This window comes from Herpailurus yagouaroundi, unplaced genomic scaffold (genome assembly GCF_014898765.1).
Source record: "Herpailurus yagouaroundi ecotype Mexico unplaced genomic scaffold, PumYag 218, whole genome shotgun sequence".
Taxonomy (NCBI): Eukaryota; Metazoa; Chordata; class Mammalia; order Carnivora; family Felidae; genus Herpailurus; species Herpailurus yagouaroundi.
In genome coordinates this window covers 1,991,065-2,009,548 of record NW_024412449.1, presented here as the reverse complement: position 1 = coordinate 2,009,548, position 18,484 = coordinate 1,991,065, and the positions used below count along the sequence as shown (strand labels likewise).

Sequence of the window (18,484 nt, the reverse complement as noted above, 5' to 3'; positions counted from 1 at the left end):
ATGGGTTAGACCCTGATCCTTGTTCAGCTCCTTCCTTTAACCTCAACCAGATCTGGTCTGGATCTGATGTGTGATTTCCTTCCTCCCAGGCTCCCGGGGAGCGTTGCTGGGACCCTTGCGGTCCTTTGCGTTGCAAGGAATCAGCCCCCCACCCTTAACTGTGGCTCCTGTGGGGTAGAAGTGCCTCCTTTCAGAGTCTGCTTCAGCTTGCTCTCTTGGGGCTGGCCCGGAGAGCCCAGGGACAGGAAGCGTGACCTGTCAGAAGCAGGGCCTGCCCTCTCTCTGAACCAGGACTGGGCTCCTGGTAGCCTGAGCCTGGGTGCCGTGGGGGACGTGTGGGCCTGAATGTGCTCTGTGCCGGCCGGGGTGGGAGGGGAGCTGAGGGGAAGGCAAGGGCCTCTTCTGCCTGCTCTTCTAGAACCCTGAACTGGAGGGGTCTGGTGTCCTTGGTTTTTATACTTGAAGCTGGCCCAGAGATGCCCTTTCCCCAGTTCCAGTTCTGGGGGCCAGCTGGCCAGGCGTGGTCGCAGCTGCTCCTACATGGCTGTTCCCTCCCGTCCCACTGATCCCGGGTTCCAGGGTGCAGAGGTCATTCCCAGTTGCCTAAGATGCCATGTATTTGAATGTCCGAACTAAAACACTTGAGAAAATAAAATGGGGCAGTATTAGGAATAACACCAGGGAAACAGAAATAAACTGAGACCTTTTAGGCAAACCAGGATATGTGATCTTCTTCTCTGTGCTTTCACTTTGGGCTCAGTTCTTAATGTACCCCCCGAAGTGGTCCCACCTCCCCTACACCCCATGACCCATGTGATTTGGGTGCCAGGGACTTACAGATCTCCACCCTTTGAGATTTGGTCTGCATAACAGAAGTCTCAGGGATCTCCCACGTTGGAAGGCCCCGCACAAGGGAAACTTGGAAGTGTGTTTCCTGGAAGTATGTTACAGAGGAGGGTGGGAGGGACGTGAGCATCTGGGCCTCTCTGAGACGAGGCCAAATAGGGGTTTAAGAAGAGAAGGTGGGGGCGCCTGGGTGGCGCAGTCGGTTAAGCGTCCGACTTCAACCAGGTCACGATCTCGCGGTCCGTGAGTTCGAGCCCCGCGTCGGGCTCTGGGCTGATGGCTCAGAGCCTGGAGCCTGTTTCCGATTCTGTGTCTCCCTCTCTCTCTGCCCCTCCCCCATTCATGCTCTGTCTCTCTCTGTCCCAAAAATAAATAAACGTTGAAAAAAAAAAAGAAGAGAAGGTGTTCTTTTTTGAGAGTCGAGGAGGTGATGAGAGCTCTGTCCGGGGGACTCCTCAGCCTGCATGGGCCCGCATTTCTACGCAAAGCTGGCAGAACCCAGATCTCCATGGGGCCTGAGCGAAGAAGGTCCGAGGACAGGAGATGGCTTCTCGTTTGGTCTTCTGACTGTGTCCTGGAACATCTGCCTTGCCCAGGTGACCTGGATGGCCTGGATTTGACCATTTTGGAGTGAGGAGTAGGGTTGCCAGATTTGGCAACTAAAAATACAGAGCACTCTGTTAAATTCGAATTGCAGGTAAAGACTAATTTTTTTTTTTTTTAAGTTTATTTATTTATCTTAGAGAGAGGGAGAGAGCACGGGTAGGCGAGGGGCAGAGAGGGAGGGACAGGGGCTCAAACTCTTGAACCGTGAGATCATGACCTGAGCCGAAGTTGCACGCTCAACCAACTGAGCCACCCAGGCGCCCCAAGACTAATTTTTCTTGTATAGGTATATCCCATGCCATAATTTGTATTTTATACATGGCAGTCTCAGTTAGTAGTATCTGGCCGGATTTTGCTTGCTTCTGGAACGTGGGGTAATCATTCACAGTGCTGCCTTCACTCAACAGGTATTTATTGAGTCCCAACTGACACGTCAGATGCTGTTGTAGGCACTGGGGGTTTTCATTGAGCGAGAGACAACAGGAGTTCCTGACCTCCTGGGGCTTTCGTCTAGTGGGGGCAGTAGACGATAAGGAAGAGACATAAGGATGTCGGATGGTGACAGTGGGAAAGCGGAAAATAAAGTGAGAAGGGAGGATGGGAGGGGGCGTGGGGAGAGGATTCATACCCGGGTAAGGGTAAGGGTTTGAGGGGATAGGCCAAGCAGACGTTTTAGGGGAAGAGCATCCCAGGCCTCGGGTGACGCACACGTCAAGCCCTGGTGTGCCCGGTGCGTTTGAGGAGCCGTGAGGCCCAGTGTGGCTGGAGCCAGGTCAGCGAGGAGGGAGAGTGTGGAAGTGGAGCCAGTGAGGTCAGGGAGTAGAGCTTGTGGAGGGGCCTCTGTAAGGACCCGGGAGGCCTTTGGAGAGGGTATTGAGCAGGGTGGGGATGTGATCTGATAAGGATTTTGTTCTGTTTTCTTTTTTTTTTTTTTAATGTTTATTTATTTTTGAGAGAGAGAGAGAGAGAGAGACAGAGCACAAGTTGGAGAGGGGCAGAGAGAGAGGGAGACACAGAATCCGAAGCAGCCTCCAGGTTCTGAGCTGTCAGCACAGAGCCTGACGTGGGGCTCGAACCCACACACTGTAAGATCATGACCTGAGTCATGGTCGGTTGCTTAATCGACTGAGCCACCCAGGCGCCCCTGTTCTGTTGTTTTAAATTACAGTATGGTTAACATACAGTGTTACACTGAGCCGATGAGGTTTTATTTTATTTTTGGTTTTGAGAGAGAGTGTGTGCATGTGCATGTGCAAGGGCAGGGGAGGGGCAGAGGGGATGAGAGAGAGAGAGAGAGAGAGAGAGAGAGAGAGAGAGAGAGAATCTTAAGGAGGTTCCATGCTCAGCATGGAGCCCGACACAGAGCTCCATCCCATAAACCGTGCAGTCATGACCTGAGCCGTAATCAAGCGTTGGACACTTAACCCTGCTGAGCCACCCAGGTGCCCCTGATCTGATGGGGTTTTAGGAGAGTCCCTGGCAGTTGGTGGAGATCACACCAAAAGCTGGCCTGGGGTCCCGTTCTGTCATCTTGCCTGCAGAGGTGGGCTGTGGGACTTGAGGCGTGCATGTCATTTAGAATAAAAAGTCGTTGCTACCAGGACTCAGCAACACTTTATAGGATCTTTGCCTTTTTCTCTCCTTTCTGTCTTCTCCATTTGAATGACGCATTCCTCCTAAACAAGGGGAAGGAAGTGTTGTGATTATCTCTACGTGTTTTCAACCCCTGTGTGATAATACCTGGTTCGAGGGACAGTTCCAAATGTTTCTTATTAAGCTTTAGAGGAATGACTTACCGGACAGTGCTTACACATCTGAAGTTCCAGATAAAGTACAATTCTAAAATACATGAGTTTTTGTTGGTGTTGAAGGAAGTCATTTTTCTTTGGACTAAATAAATTGAAATTTTTTTGAGGTCTCGAAGAGCTTGAAAGCATGTCTTTTGTTTCCAGTCTCTGAAAAGGAAAGGGAAGAGTGAGCTGATCATAGTATGCAGCTTTCTTACACTTTAGTGGGCTGAAGTCTGATTTAAAAATGGAGGAAAAAAAGCCAACAGAGTTCACATTGACCTTGACACTAAGGCATATATACAATCAATTTATTAATCTATTAATTTATTTTCAAATGTATTTATTTATTTTGAGAGAGAGTGCATGGGCACCCAGGGGTGGGGTGTGGGAGGGGTGGGGAGGGGCATTGAGAGGGGGAGAGAGAATTCCTATCAGCCTCTGCGCTGTCAGCACGGAGCCCAACTCAGGGCTCGAACTCACAAACCCTGCGATCATGATCTGAGCCCCAAATCAAGAGTCAGACGCTGAATCAACAGAGACACCCAGGTGTCTCACAAAATTTGTGAGACAAATTTTTTGTTTTGCTCACAAACTGTGAGATCGTAACCTGAGCTGAAACCAAGAGTCAGATGTTTGACTGAGTCACCCAGGTGCCCCTCAAGCCAATATTTAAAGTAAGAAGTAAGCAGGCTTTTTTGAGGGGCTGTCCCGTGCCAGGTCATGAGATGGGTACTAAGAAAACAGAATCTCAGGGCTGACTACTGTAAAAAGCATCAGATAAAATTCAATGAGCAGTAAAACACAGGTATGTAAATTGTGCATTTAAAAAGAAGGCCTTTTATGGGGCACCCATACTCTGTCTCTCTCTCTGTCAAAAATAAATAAACACTAAAAAAAAAAAAAGGCATTTTAGACCAAGCCTGTTTGAGCGAGTTTAGCTACGTCCTTAAGCAGGGACTAAAATCCATTGTAAACCACTTCAACGTAATTGAGTCCCAACCATGATAAATTGAGATTTTTGCCACGCCAGTTTGGATTACAGCCTAGAAGCGCATTCACTTTAGGATTAGAAAGATCTAGCATTAGCATTTCTAGCTATAGGACTTGGCCATCTCTAAGCTTTAGTTTTCTGTCTGTAAAATGGGAGTCTCGAAACCAGCCTCATGGAGTGGTTTTGCCTGTTAAGTGGGCGACTTGTATCGGGTCCTTGGCCAGCACCGGTGCATAGTGAGCTCTCGGGGAGTGATGGCCCGTATCATTCTTACTGGCATTGCTGACGGAGACTCTACAACTTACGTTATTTCATGATTTCCGAGGCCACCCAAGTTCAAGTTTTGGGTGTGCAGGTAGCATCGTTTGAATGCCTTGAGAGGTGGGGGAGCAGACAGGGGGGTTTGGCTCACAGTAGGTGGGAGGTGGGAACTCAGAATCCTGCTGAATGTGCCATCACACTTGACATCGCCCTCCAGATGGCTGTGCAGCCATGTTGATAATTAGCTCCGACAGATGCGGGCGGAGAGTCCCCCTGGGCAGCTCTTCTGCAGCGTGGGTGTGTGGTGAGAGCGGCACATGGCATCGGGAGGCCCGAGCCGGGTCGGGACGTGCAGCGGGCTCAGCTGGGCCGACGCAGGCATCGCCCTAGTCGGACCCTCCTGGGTCTCAGCTGGTGCACAGACACTGCCCCCACCCCGCAGGCTCGCAGGAGCAGATGCCACCCCTGTGGGGGGCTGTGGCCTCCAGCTGCTTTGCAGCTTCTGTCAGGCCAGGGCTGTTGAAGCTCTTGCTCTGCTATTTAAACCCATCCTTGCTGGTGACCGCTTCCAGTCTTAAGTGGAGGCAGTGTATGTGTGTGCGTGTGCTACAGGTTTCAGCTAATTACCGCCGCAGGGGATCTGTCCGGCGACTGGGTGTGGGGAAGGCCAGCCCCACGGCCCCCTGCGTTAGCCCCCACCCCTACAGAGGCACCTGCTGAGCCTGCACCCAGAGAGGGGCCGTGCTGCCCCTCCAGGACCTCCCCCTCGTCAGTGGACCTTTTTCAAAGCAGGGCAAGAACCCGGGGTTTCGTGCTCCTGGCCTGTGGGGACTGTGACACCAGGGCTCAGACATTAAGATGTGGACTCTGCCACCCAGGTTGAGGGAGGGCGGGCAAGTCAGCTTACCTCTTGGGATTTGTTTCCTCTATAAATGGGCAGTGAATTGGGGGGCGGGGGGCTATTAGCCTGTTGTCTTTATCTCCATGTCCCTTGGACACAGTAAGTGCTCATGAAACAATAGCTTCATTTGTAAAATGAAGATGACATTGCCCACATCCCTGAGTTGTGCTGGGGAGGAGAGACCGTTCGTATAATTCGATTCAGCTGTGGCAAAAGGGGAACGAGGTGAGGACACTCTCGTTTTACCCTTAGGCTCTGCTCCTTTCATGTCCCCAGTATCAAAACATCTCAGACACTCAGGACTTCAAAAGAAGCCCATTTGTACATCTTCACTAACTAGTTCAAACTGAACTGATTTTGACAGTGGATCTTAATGGACATGTCTTCAGAGAAAGTGTATAAATGGCCAGAAAGCACATGAATAGATTCTCAACATCACTAGCCACTAGGAGAATGCAAATTAAAACCACAATGAGATTGCACTTCATACCTGCTCTAGGAGGACTGTGGTCAGAAAGGCAAACACTAGTAAGTGCTGGCGAGGACGGGGGACAGCTGGAACCCGCATACACTGCGGGCGGGGAAAGTAAAATGGTGCAGCCTGTTTGGAAGACAGTCTGGCAGTTTCTCAAAAGGTGAAAGGCAGAGTAATTCCATTTCTACATCTCTGTCCAAGAGAAGTGAAAACATAAGTCCACACAAAGATTTGTATGCACGTATTTATTGCAGTATTATTCTTACAGGCTTTGTGTGAATGCCTTGGTTTCTTTTATGGACTGGGTGTTGGGACATACTGTAAAGATTTTCCTGGGATGGCTGCTCTCCTGTTGGGTCTGTTTTGTGCGGTTCATGCCTCAGAAATGCCTAGCTTTGGCCTCCGTCATTGTCACTTTCAGAGGACAGCCCAAGTTCGGTCTGTGTTTTCAGAACACAAACTCAGGGAGTCTCCTGTAGAGACTTCTGTAGAAACCCTTATCAACTGAAGATGTCTGGTATCTCCCAGACTTTGGTCTCCTGCATTCCTTGTAATCAGCATGGGGGGAACCCCTTCTTGTGGTGTGAGTTGCTCTCAACGCATCAGGCTTTCGAAGATGAATTCCTGGTCTGATGGAAGATTCTGGCAGTAATGGGATATCTCTTGAAGGTGCTGATAAGGGCCTCGTCAGTTTCAGGAGTGGGCAGGTCTTTCTTATAGAGGTTTCTGGTGACTGGGATACCTGATCAGCAGGCTTTTTCCTGGCCCTGTACAATGACGGGTTATAGGTGGGTGGGCATGGGAGCAGAGCATCTTAGATGTGTCTGTGACGTTTAGGAGTCAGTGGGTGGTGTCAGCCTCAAGGAAAGGGCCTCTTGCTTGAGATTTGGAACTGACTTAAGCCAGTTCTCTAGGCATCTATTGTCTTGCATTAGAAACACAAGTTTTTCCTATAGTAAAACTATAACGGGGGAGCCTGGGTGGCTCAGTCAATTAAGTGTCCGACTCTTGATCTCGGCTCGGGTCATGATCTCACAGTTCGTGGGTTCGAGCCCCACGTCGTGCTCTGCGCCGATGGCACAAAGCCTGCTTGGGATTCTGGTTCATCTTCTCTCTGCCCCTCCCCGACTTGTGCTCTCTCTCTCTCTCTCTCTCTCTCAAAATAAATAAACTTAAAAAAAAAAAAACTAAAATGGAATAGGGGAAAATGTTTCTTTAGTAACAGGCAGAATACAGAGAGATAACCGTAGGGAGAAAATAACAAGCACAAGGCAAGCAGCCTTATTTATTTGGAGAACATAGGTGAAATGTTTATTGTACACAAAGCAAGTCGAACTAAAATTTCTGCATGTACTACAGGGTATAATTACAGAAACCTGAAGCTAAAGGACTAGCAGGAATTCCAAAAGAACAAACAAGCTAGACATGGACGCTGCTGTTCCCGTAAACTAAGGCGGGGGGGGGGGGGGGCATCATCTAGAGGTGCCCCCAATGGGAGATCAGGCTGCAGGGTGATGGGAGTTGAGCAGGTGCTCAGGACACTACTCCAGGTACATGGGGACACTTGGAGAGCACCTCACTGATTGGAAAGTTGTTTGGTGAGTACAGAAATCGGACAGAAGTGAGCGAGCATTTTTAAGGGAGATCTCGATCAGGCTTTGTTTGGTAGGTAAACAGTGCTTCTCTGCTCTGGGCCTTTTTTTCTCCAGGCAGCTGTCACTGATTCCACATATTTGGGGAGGAAGGGGCACAGTTCCAAGGGTATTACAAGAATAACCAGGAAAGGAAAGGGGAAAAACTTTTAAAATGTGCTGTATGTGCCATGGAGAAAGGTTTGGGCACAGACATAAAAATATAGGCAAATCTGAAAACTTACTGCTTTACCAAAAAAAAAAAAAAAAAAAAATTGCCCATGTATATTCATGCCCTTGTGATGGGCACTGAAACGGAAATAAGGATGGGTCTCGCCCCCCCCCCCCCCCCCCGCCCCGCAGCCCCTCAGCCACCCCCCGCCCTGCATTGCTGTATTAAACAGTGTCCTGGCTTTAGAACGTCAGGCCTGGATATGTACAGCCTAGCTGTTAGCTGAGCAACTCCAGACAAGGCTCTCGATCTCTCTATATTTAAAATAGCTGTAGTGCTGCATGCATATGGTTGCTGTGAACATTAAATGAGATGTTTAGCATAAAGTCAAGGATCATGCCAGGAACATGATAAATGTTTAAGTGTTAGTACCCTGCATCTTAAACAGTGGAAGTTATATGGGGCGCCTGGGTGGCTCAGTCAGTTGAGCGACCGACTCTGGCTCAGGTCATGATCTCACAGTTTGTGAGTTCCAGCCCCGTGTCGGGCTCTGTGCTGACAGCTCAGAGCCTGGAGCCTGCTTCAGATTCTGTGTCTCCCTCTCTCTCTGCCCCTCCCCCACTGATGCTCTGTCTCTCTGTGTCTCAGAAATAAACATTAAAAAAATATTTAAATGGTGGAAGTTATAATTGGAAATGTTAGGATCTAAGGTACACACTCATTTTTTGTTTTTCTTATTTTGACATTAGAAACAATTGAAAAGCATAGAAGAAATCAAACTCCTATCATCTGTATTTGTCCTGTTTTTCTCTTTCTGTGCCGATATACGTTTAGATTTTTGCATATCATTGAAAATCTATAAAGCTATTTAAAAATGACCTCGAATATATGCATGTATCTGTGCACGTAAAATACTTTTATTCAGGCATTTGCCTGTTTTTGTTTTGTTTTGTTTTGTTTTTAAAGCAGCGAGAGTAGTTTTTCCCTTCCACAAGTAACTGAAGTGAATGCTCTTGAGTAATATATGCGATTCTTTCTTTAGGACCAATTCCAAGAAGTGGAATGGGATAGATAAAGGGTAGATTGTTTTCTTTAAGAGCTATATGATAATATTGCCAAATTCCCTGTGTCTGCCTCACTAAAAATGAAATGGAACGCTCATTCCCCCCAGTCCATGCTCAATGTCAAGTGTTTAATTTTTTAAATGTCTTTGCTCTTCTTATAGGTAGAAAACACCTTATTGTTAATTCAGTTTGTACTTCTGTGGTTACAGGTGAGCTAAAATAATTGTATTTGTTTACAGTGTATTCCCATTTCTTTCATAAATCATCGATTTAACATTTCCCCCAATTCTTCTGTTACAGTATTATTTCCTTATTAATTTGCAGGATGTTGACCCTTCTCATGAGTATTGCAGATATATCGATTGTGGCATTACATTTTTTTTTTTTAAGCATTTTTAGGCACCCACTGACATGGTGAGGTAAGACTTTGTTGGGAAAAGGCATGCAGGTGTGGAATATGAATGCAAAGAGAACTTAGATGACTTCTTTATTCAAGCCCAGCGGTTGTGTTGCAGTGGGGTAGATGGAAATCTTGCTGAGCGCCTAACATCTGGGGCCACATTTCTCATTGTGAGTTCCCCGCAACTGTTCAGAAGCCTTGCTCACTGGGAAAATCAGGACACAGGCTGTGCCCTGAGGGTATCCCAGGTGTATGTGCACTGTACCACTTTGAAGAATTGGTTTGGGATGACCATATAGGATGACAGAAGTGGACATTTCGTTGTTGGGGCTCTTGGAGAGAAGTGGCCATGACCTTTGGTCTATCCCACCCCATCTTATGTTTTGTTTACTCTGGCCAAATCCGATGGGAAACAGCTGTGGGATGATGGGAAGGACCTGGAACCAGTAGCTCAAATCGTGCCTCTTCTACTTATCAGCTGTGTGACCCTGCATAGATCATGCAACGTTGCTTCGTCTCAATATCCTGGGTTTGCTGTGTTGGTAAAACGAACAATACGTACGATCCGCTCGGCATGTTCTAAGCATCCAGTAAATGCTTGTCAATTATTTTTTCTCCTCCCGCCAGACCATGAGCTTCTCTAGGACTGATCTGTGCCATATACATCTCTGTATCCTCATGCATGTGGCGGTCCCTTTGTGATTATCTGTGAATGGGGCCGAATGGGGCTGAGGGTGTGGTGGCTTATATATCAGAGCCAACTGCTCTCTGAAGAGTTGGAATTGACTTTTAAACATTCTTTGTTTATTACTTTTACATCTGTATGTAAAAGTACAAAAGCCACCTCTCATAGGTAGTCAAGGTACACTGAGTTGGGAGTGTCCTGCAAAATTTGGGGCTTAGAATCAATCCTCCCTTTAGGACATGTGACAGGCCCTCTCTGGGTTAGGGCCAGGGCGGATACTGCCCCAGCGCTGATTGTTCCTCTCCAGGAGGGCCCTCTGACATTGAGTTTCCCCGCCGCGTGGCCCAGCGGCTGCCTGTCAGAACCCACTGGGCCAGAATGGGCCGCCAGGACCCAGCCAGGCCTGTAATTGTTCCCACTCATGACAGAGCAGGGCTGCTCCTACAACCCACTGGGAGTGCCCGAGCGGGTGTGCAGACACATAATGGGCCCCGCTGCCGGGACCGCAGCCTGTGAAAGCCCTGGGAGAGGCCAGGCGCTGGAAGGCGTCTCCAGGCAGTTACTTTTCCTGGAAAGGGGGACGCCCAGCACCCAGTGCTTTTCTCTAGCACTTCTGGTGAGGAAAGGAAATCTGGTCCTCAGTGCAGGCACCTTCTGCTGTGGCCAGGTCCAGTCTCCTAGCAGCCCTGGCAGGTGGATGGCAGTGCTGCATGGGGTCAGTTGGCCAAGGCTGCATAACAAAGGACTGTGAGCAAGGCGGCTTAAACCCACAGACATTTGTTGTCTCACAGCTTGGAGGCTAGACCGCGTAAAGTCAAGGTGTCCGTATGGCCAGGCTCTCTTGAGACTCTGCGAGAGAATCTGTCCCCCTCTTCCTCTGAGCTTCTGATGTCGCTGTAAGTCCCTGGCTTCTTTTGTCTTGCAGCTGCATCATTTCTGTCTCCACCTCCCTTGTCACGTGGTGTTTGCTCTAGTTTGTCTTTACTCTACCTTCTTTTAATGACACCGGTCATGTTGTGTTAAGGGCTCCCTCTACTCCGGTATGACCTCAGCTAATGAATCACATCTGCTTCCATCCTCTTTCCAAATACGGCCAAATTCGGAGGTGCCGAGCTTTTGGACTTCAACCTAACTTTCTCAGGGACACGGTTCGAATCCATAATGCTCATGTTGTGTACAAGGATGCAAGTCACAAGAGGAGCAGTAATTTGGCCAGAGTCACCATTACAAAGTGTCGGGGTCAGGATTGTAACCCAGGTCACTTTGACCCCGAAGCAAATTCATTCTCTTTCCACTAAACTTTGGTGCATCAGAATCACTTGGAGAGCTAATGAAAAGCACAGAGGCCTCGGCCCCTCCTCTGCTGCTCCTCCGCCTGTGCCCCCTGGACCAGCGACCTCACATCATCCCGGAGCTGGTGGGAAATGTGTATTCTCAGGCCCTGCCGCAGACCTGTGGAATCGGAACCTGCAGTTAACAAGGTCCCAGGATTTGTGTGCACACTCAGCGGGGGGAAGCACGCGACCGGGGGCTAGTTCACTCCGTTTCCACACGGACTGCATATTAGAATTATTTGAGAAGCTTTCAAACAAGCACACAAACAAAAACAATGACAGCAGCCTCACCCCAGGCGGTGTGAATGCGATCTCTGATGAGGCAGTGGGCATTGTTTTTTGTTTGTTTTTTTGTTTTGTTTTTGTTTGCTTTTTGTTTTCCCAAAAACCTGCCTAGGCGGTTCTCATTCACTGTCGAGTTGAGAACCTCTGGGGCCTGGAGGTGCTCATTTCTGGAAGATGTCAAGAATCTGCAATACTTAAGTTGAGAATCCTATCTGTATAGGGTGGTCCTTTTATTTCCCTGATAACACAGAGACTTGGCAGGGAGGGGATGTATTTCAGCGAAGACAGAATATTGGAGCAAAGAAAAACCACCCTGCTTGTCTTTCCTGATCTTACCTCTTACAAATGCCAAGTGAAGGGTAGCAACCTACTTACTGAGACCAGGAGCCTGAAAGGGGGGCATGGAGATATAGCACGTAGCAGGCGATCAGCATTTGTTGACTTAAATTGAAGAGAGACCTACACAAACAGCATGGTTTTGTCTTCCTGAGTTTTGTCCTTTAGAGAGAAGTTCTTGTATTATGTTGGGGTACCAGGAAAAGACACAGAGGTAGAGGGCTTAAGATGTTTAGTAAGTCTTGATCTATCAGCCAACATGAATGGGTTCTTGGAAGTTTTGAGACTATAGTGTGAGTAATTCTTAGCTGCGGTGAGGGGGAGAGACCCGTATTCTAGTGGTGACATTTTAAGCTTTAATCCTTCACCACCATTGGCCTGGAGAAGGAAGGTGACCATGTTCGCAGCCTCTGGCTCCTGTTTTCTCCTTAAACTCAGTGCCCATCCGTCCTTCTTCCCCCAGCTGATCCCCGGAGTGTGGGGAGAGAGCCCAGTTCAGTTTGAAGTTTGGCTGTGGCGTGTGTATGCAGTCGTCCGGCCGGGGTCCTCAGAGATGGTGGGAACCTCTTTGTGGGCAGGACTGGTGTCCTTCCCTCATTCCTTGGCCTTCTTGATTTCCGGGATACCCGTCCCCTCATCCTGACCGCCTCTCTTGTGAATTCCACAGTGTAGTCCTGATGTCTCGGGTGCTTTCTCGGTCATCTTTTACTGGCCTTTTTCTGCTCGACTCCACTCACTGGTTATCTTCAGGGTTCTATTCTCCTCTTTCTGGGGATTTCCTCCACTTGGCCAACTTTACTACTATCTTTATGCAAAGGACCGCTGTTTCCCTTCCAGATGGATGTCCTTTTGCCTGCAAAATGCTCCACAGGCTCCAAATGGAACCCACCAACTTCTCTTCCTTGTGTTCTTTTTTGTGTCATCGTGTGCAATCTCCTGTTTTTCCAAGCCCCTTATGTTCGAAACCTCCTAGTTAGCCCTACCATTTGATTCACCTGTGAGATATTCGTTCAGTCCCTGACTCTTTCATTCCCCTCTGGGACATCTTTCACTTGTCCATGTTCCTTACCATTCCTTCCACTCAGTCCTAATGGCCTATTTCTGTTACTGCCATAGAAATTGCAATTCTTTTCCTCCTCTTCCTCCTCCCTCCCCCGCCGTGTGTGTGTGTGTGTGTGTGTGTGTGTGTGTGTGCCTTAAATTTTTTTGCATAAAATGTAAACTCTACCTTTATTCCCACTTTTATCTTCCACAGTCATCTTGGTGGCCTCAGCCCTCACCACAGTATTTTTTGTTTCCCCACACTTGACTTCTGCACCTACACTCTGTGATTGGCATATGTGAAGCCCCGTGGACGTCTGCTGGCTGCTGATTGGAGGCGATGCATCCCGTCCTCTAGACTGTCTGTCTCCCCCTGCCTATCCATGCTTTTCCTGTCTTTGAAGACTCCTGGTTCCAGTTCCGTTTCCACTATGCCTTTCCTGACCACTCTATCCGCCCTTGATTTCTCCATCTTCCCTTCTCTCTTTTTTTCAATGTTTACTTTTGAGGGAGAGAAGGAGCATGAGCAGGGAAGGAGCAGAGAGAGGGAGACACAGAATCCGAAGCAGGCTCCAGGCTCTAAGCTGTCAGCACAGAGCCCGACGTGGGGCTCGAACTCACAAACTGAGATTGTGATCTGAGCCAAAGTCAGCTGCCCAACCGACGGAGCCACCTAGGCTACCCCTCCGGCTTCCCTTCTGACCTGCAGAGTACTCATCTTCTCTAGGACCTTTTCGTAAACTGTTTTGAATTCACTTATATTGACTTCTAACTTGTAGTATGCTGGTGTTCTGTTTCCTCAGTTAGACTGGAAGCTCCCTAAGAGCAGGGCTTGCTTGGTGTTCTGCGGTGGTCTTCAGGGGGATGTCTGGGGTTGGCTGTCTGCCTGCGCACCTCCTGCCTCGCCTCCTCCCAACACACTCCCCAGGGGACTCCTCTGCACAGAGTAGGAACTTGGTGCCTATGGTCACATGAACGCAGGGAGAAAATTGGAACCTGTGGCGGGTATATTTATTCAAATATGTAAACCAAGCATGACTACGATGCATATGCCAAAAGTGTAAAGTTCTCATCTGTAATTACCAATTAAAAAAAAAAGAAACCACTTTGTATTTACAGTGGAGTTTGGCACCAGATCAACACTTGTTTCTCCTTTGGTACAAATGTTATAAAACCTCGACTGCTCTGTTGCCATAAAAGGAACGTGAACTTCTGTGGAGGTGGCGATTTACGGCGGATGTCTCCGGGCCGTGCCGTCCCACTGTCCCACTGTCCCACCGACAAGGGCAGCAGGGGCGGTGTTGATCTAGGCTCAGTGTGGGGACTGTTTGGTCCTTTCTCTCCCCCTCTCCCTACCTCCCCACCTGAAAAACAAAAAAAAAAAAATCTGGCATTCTGCTTCCCGGTCCTGTATTGAAGTAGAAAGATTTGAACACTTGGTCTCTGTCTGTTAATAACTCATTCAGGGGAAGTTTGAGGTGTCACATTAGGCTCCCCTCATCTGTGAGGGAGTTGGAATCTGTCTAAATAGGTGTGGTGGGAAAGTGAAGAATACGGACTGATCTGGCCTTTTTTTTCTTGGCTTACCTACCTGCCTACCTTGGCTCCCAAGTTCGCAATGTCTGGTGCAGTCGGTAGAGCATGTGATGCTTGATCTCAGGGTTGTGGGTTCGAACCCTACGTTGGGTGTAGAGATTACTTAAAAATAAAATCTTTTAAAAAATTACAAAAAAAAAGAAATGTGCCAGGCATTGGTCTAGTCTACATGCCTTATGGATATTAATGCATTTAAATTTCACAACATTGTTACCCTCATTTCACAGATAAGGAATCGGGGCACAGAGCTGTTTGAAGGGGTTGTGAACGATCACACACTCAGCTCAGGGCAGTTATTTTTATTTTTTTATTTTTATTTTTTTTCAACGTTTATTTATTTTTGAGACAGAGAGAGACAAAGCATGAACGGGGGAGGGTCAGAGAGAGGGAGACACAGAATCTGAAACAGGCTCCAGGTTTCTGAGCTGTCAGCACAGAGTCCTACATGGGGCTCGAACTCAACCGACCGCGAGATCATGACCTGAGCCGAAGTCGGCCGCTCAACCGACTGAGCCACCCAGGCGCCCCAGGGCAGTTATTTTTAAAAAGACACTTAATGATGACTGTTTTTCCAATAAATATCAAGGTGACTGAATATCTTTTTTTTTCCCCCAATCAGATGTCCGATTCTACAACTTTAATCCCTATAAATCATTCTCGTTCCTTTTTGTGGTTATGGCTATACTGTATTTCTCTCTTAAGGTTGGCAACAGCTGTGTGTGTGTGTGTGTGTGTGTGTGTGTGTGAGAGAGAGAGAGAGAGAGAGAGAGAATGTGTGTCTGCATTTCAACACCTACTGGAAAAATTTCCTACAGCGCTTTACAGTTTATAAGGGCTTTTTCACATGTTATCTCCCTTACTCCAACAGCCGTGGTGAGTAGAGTTATTATTAATTTCCATTTAACAAGTGAGGTAAGTGGCTTAGAGAGGCTAAGAGACTGGGCTGTGACTTCAACACGATTAGTACGTTGGAATTTGAACCCAAGTCCTCCTAATCCTTTGCTTTTCCGGCACCAACTTCTGTTCATGTCCTCTCTGTTTGTCTTTCTTCCCATGCTTTGTTCTTCTAACCTGGCTCAAAAATGATGTCTTTTTGCTCATATCCCAAACTTGTATGGTAGATGGTGAAAGTAGGGGTTTGAGAATGCAATTTTTTTTGAAAGAGGCAAGATTGTCAGATCCCACCAGGCATTCATTCATTCATTCATTCATTTTTTTTTTTTGTTGTTTTTCTTTGGTAACTAAAGATTGAACGCTTTGCAGGGTTTTTCTTGCTGTCTTTGGACTCAGGCACCCCAGGGGAATGCGCACCTAATGCTAATAATTAAATACAGTTTCTAATAAGGGAGTTCTCTCAGTGTCACCTGCACTGGTCTACAGAATTGGGTGAGAGGCTTTTAAGGAGAGATTGGAAGCTGGAGAGCCCAGATGTATGTAAATACCCAAATCTGAAGATAACTACTTCCTGTACTTCCAGAGCTAAATAGTCTTCTGCAAAAATACTACTGTCACCCCTGTCCAGAATAAATGAGTCAGAGTTCTAGGTTCCAATCCAGTTCTCCCACCCAGCTATGTGATCTTGCATCAATCACCTGCATGCCCTCAACTGAGCTCAGTTCAGGGCGGTGTGGGAGCAGCTATGTGCCCCGCACCATGGTAGGTGCTCCAGATGGATATATAAATTAGATAAGGTCTCTCTCGTGGAGAGCAGGAGACTGCCAGGAAACACAGCTATGTTCCTGTTGTGCTGGAGATAGGCCCAGGGCCTGAAGACGTGCTGGGAGGCCCTAAGCCATGCTGTAGAGCTGGGTGTCAATGAGGGAGTATTCCCTAATGTTGAGTAAAGTCAGCTTCCCTCCTCTGCCTGCCCGTCCAACCCCACCTTCATTTCCCTATAGTATCCCTCCTTGGGTGCTCAGCGTATAGATGTGCTCAGCTTATAGATGGACACAGTAGAGAATGGGATAGAAATGAATGGTGGTACAGAAAGGAAGCAGAACCTCAGGAGCCATGGTCTGCTCCTCTGGGAATACTGTGGGGCATCTTACCCTCCATTCTCTGCCCCCATCTGTGCCCCGGAGGACCATGTGCTTCTCCCAGCACAGGGCTAATCTTATAGATTGAGAAGTATCCTGCACACCTGACTGTATCCCACACTGGCCTAAGAACCCCTTGCTAATGGAGTCAAGGTTACATCTTTCTCAGTATCAGCACGGTGCCGGGCACAGAGGTGTTGAGTGTGTGGATGGATGGATGGATGGATGGATGGATGGATGGATGGATGGATGGAGCTTGCTGGAAGCACAGTTGGAAGGAGCAAAGGGAAGAGGCTGAAGTGAGGAGAGGTGAGATGCTCTCGGGTTGTGATTGATGAAATGTAACCCAGGCAGGGAGGGGCCTGGGCTAGAACCTTTTGAAAAGCTGCCAGCTTCAAAGCAAGAATTTAACTCCTTGGTTTCACAAGAGAAGACTGAGCTTATCCCAGAAATGATTTGACTTGATTTGATTAGGCCTAATGCCTGTAGTTTGTGCTTTAGCGAAAGCTTCTCAAGTTCTAGTTGGTGGCTGGTGTGAAAAGGCCATTGTGGACAGAACTGGGTTCTTGGTGGGGTAGGAAGGTCCCAACTCAGCCACTAAATCCTCTCCTTTTCTGAGTGAATGGGGCTGCCGGAGTAGAAACTAGAGCCTCTGGTAGTTTTACCCCATTTATAAGAAAAGGGGTAACTTCATGGAGGCCTTTAATTAATAGCTACAATATCTTGAATACCTGCCATAGGCTAGGGACTGTGGTAGACACTTTAATTCATTGAATCCACCAAATAACTTTCTGAGATAGGTTTTAATGTCCTTATTTTGAAGATTGCAAACGGAAGCTCAGAATGGCCCCTGTTGAATAGCTAGTCGAATGGGAGCCTTGGTTTGAGTCTGGGCCTGTTTTCTTCCAAAAGCTCATGCTCTTAAATGGATTTCAGTGATACCAGATCGCTGGACTTTCCTGAAGATGTTTATGTACATTATCACCACAAAGTCAAACTGAGAATCATATTATTGTATTTCATTCAGAATCATAACATGCCTTAACCCACATTCTGCCTCGGATAATGAAGGTGGGTGGTTCACAGGCTTTATTGATCCGTGCTTCTGATGGGCAAAAAAAAAAACCACCACCAACAACAAAAACCCGTTTGATTTCTGTTCTGGGGAGGCAGAACGGATCACACAATAGCTTGGTTGAGTTTGACATTTACTTAATGTAGGTACATTTAGTGTAAGCTGAAATTAGGCAGAGGGCTGAAATAGGCCCTCAGGGGTTGCTGTGGAGTAAAAAGAGGCAGTTACACTCGGCTCCCCTCGTATTTCACGCTTGACTTTAAATATTCGTGAAGGGAACATAGATCTTTGGTTTTAACGGGATGTAGCTCAAAGGTCAGCCCTTCAGAACAGATCATTTCAGTCTCAGGGCACCAATTTTAACCTCCAGAGATGAGACCACATTTGAGGCAGCCAGAGCTTGGTGTTCAAGAAAATCCATCAGTGATAAATCAGATCACAATTAAGTTTTTTTGTTATTACTTGTTGAGCGTCCACCATGAGTGGGTCTTAGAAATATGAAATGAGGGCGCCTGGGTGGCGCAGTCGGTTAAGCGTCCGACTTCAGCCAGGTCACGATCTCGCGGTCCGTGAGTTCGAGCCCCGCGTCAGGCTCTGGGCTGATGGCTCGGAGCCTGGAGCCTGTTTCCGATTCTGTGTCTCCCTCTCTCTCTGCCCCTCCCCCGTTCATGCTCTGTCTCTCTCTGTCCCAAAAATAAATAAATGTTGAAAAAAAAAATTAAAAAAAAAAGAAATATGAAATGATTGTGGGTTTTATCGTTTGATTTTGAGAAGTAACTAGTCACCTTTTCCACACGAGGGGGATACTCCTAAAGAAGGGTAGATCGACCTAGTCCCCTTTTGAATTCATGGGTTTTGTTTTCTGTATGATAAAGTGTATACAGTAAAATGTATCGTTTAAAACAACCATGTGTTCCCGTGGGGGGGGGGGGGGGGGGGGGGGGGGGGGGGGGGGGGGG

The 18,484-nt window shown here is 47.7% G+C and overlaps 1 protein-coding gene across 10 annotated transcripts in view; it reads left to right on the top strand.

Annotated features, from left to right (window-relative positions):
• The window catches only part of TEAD1 (TEA domain transcription factor 1), a 269,913-nt gene that overhangs the window by 106,826 nt on the left and 144,603 nt on the right, over positions 1 to 18,484 (top strand). The window lies entirely within an intron of this gene.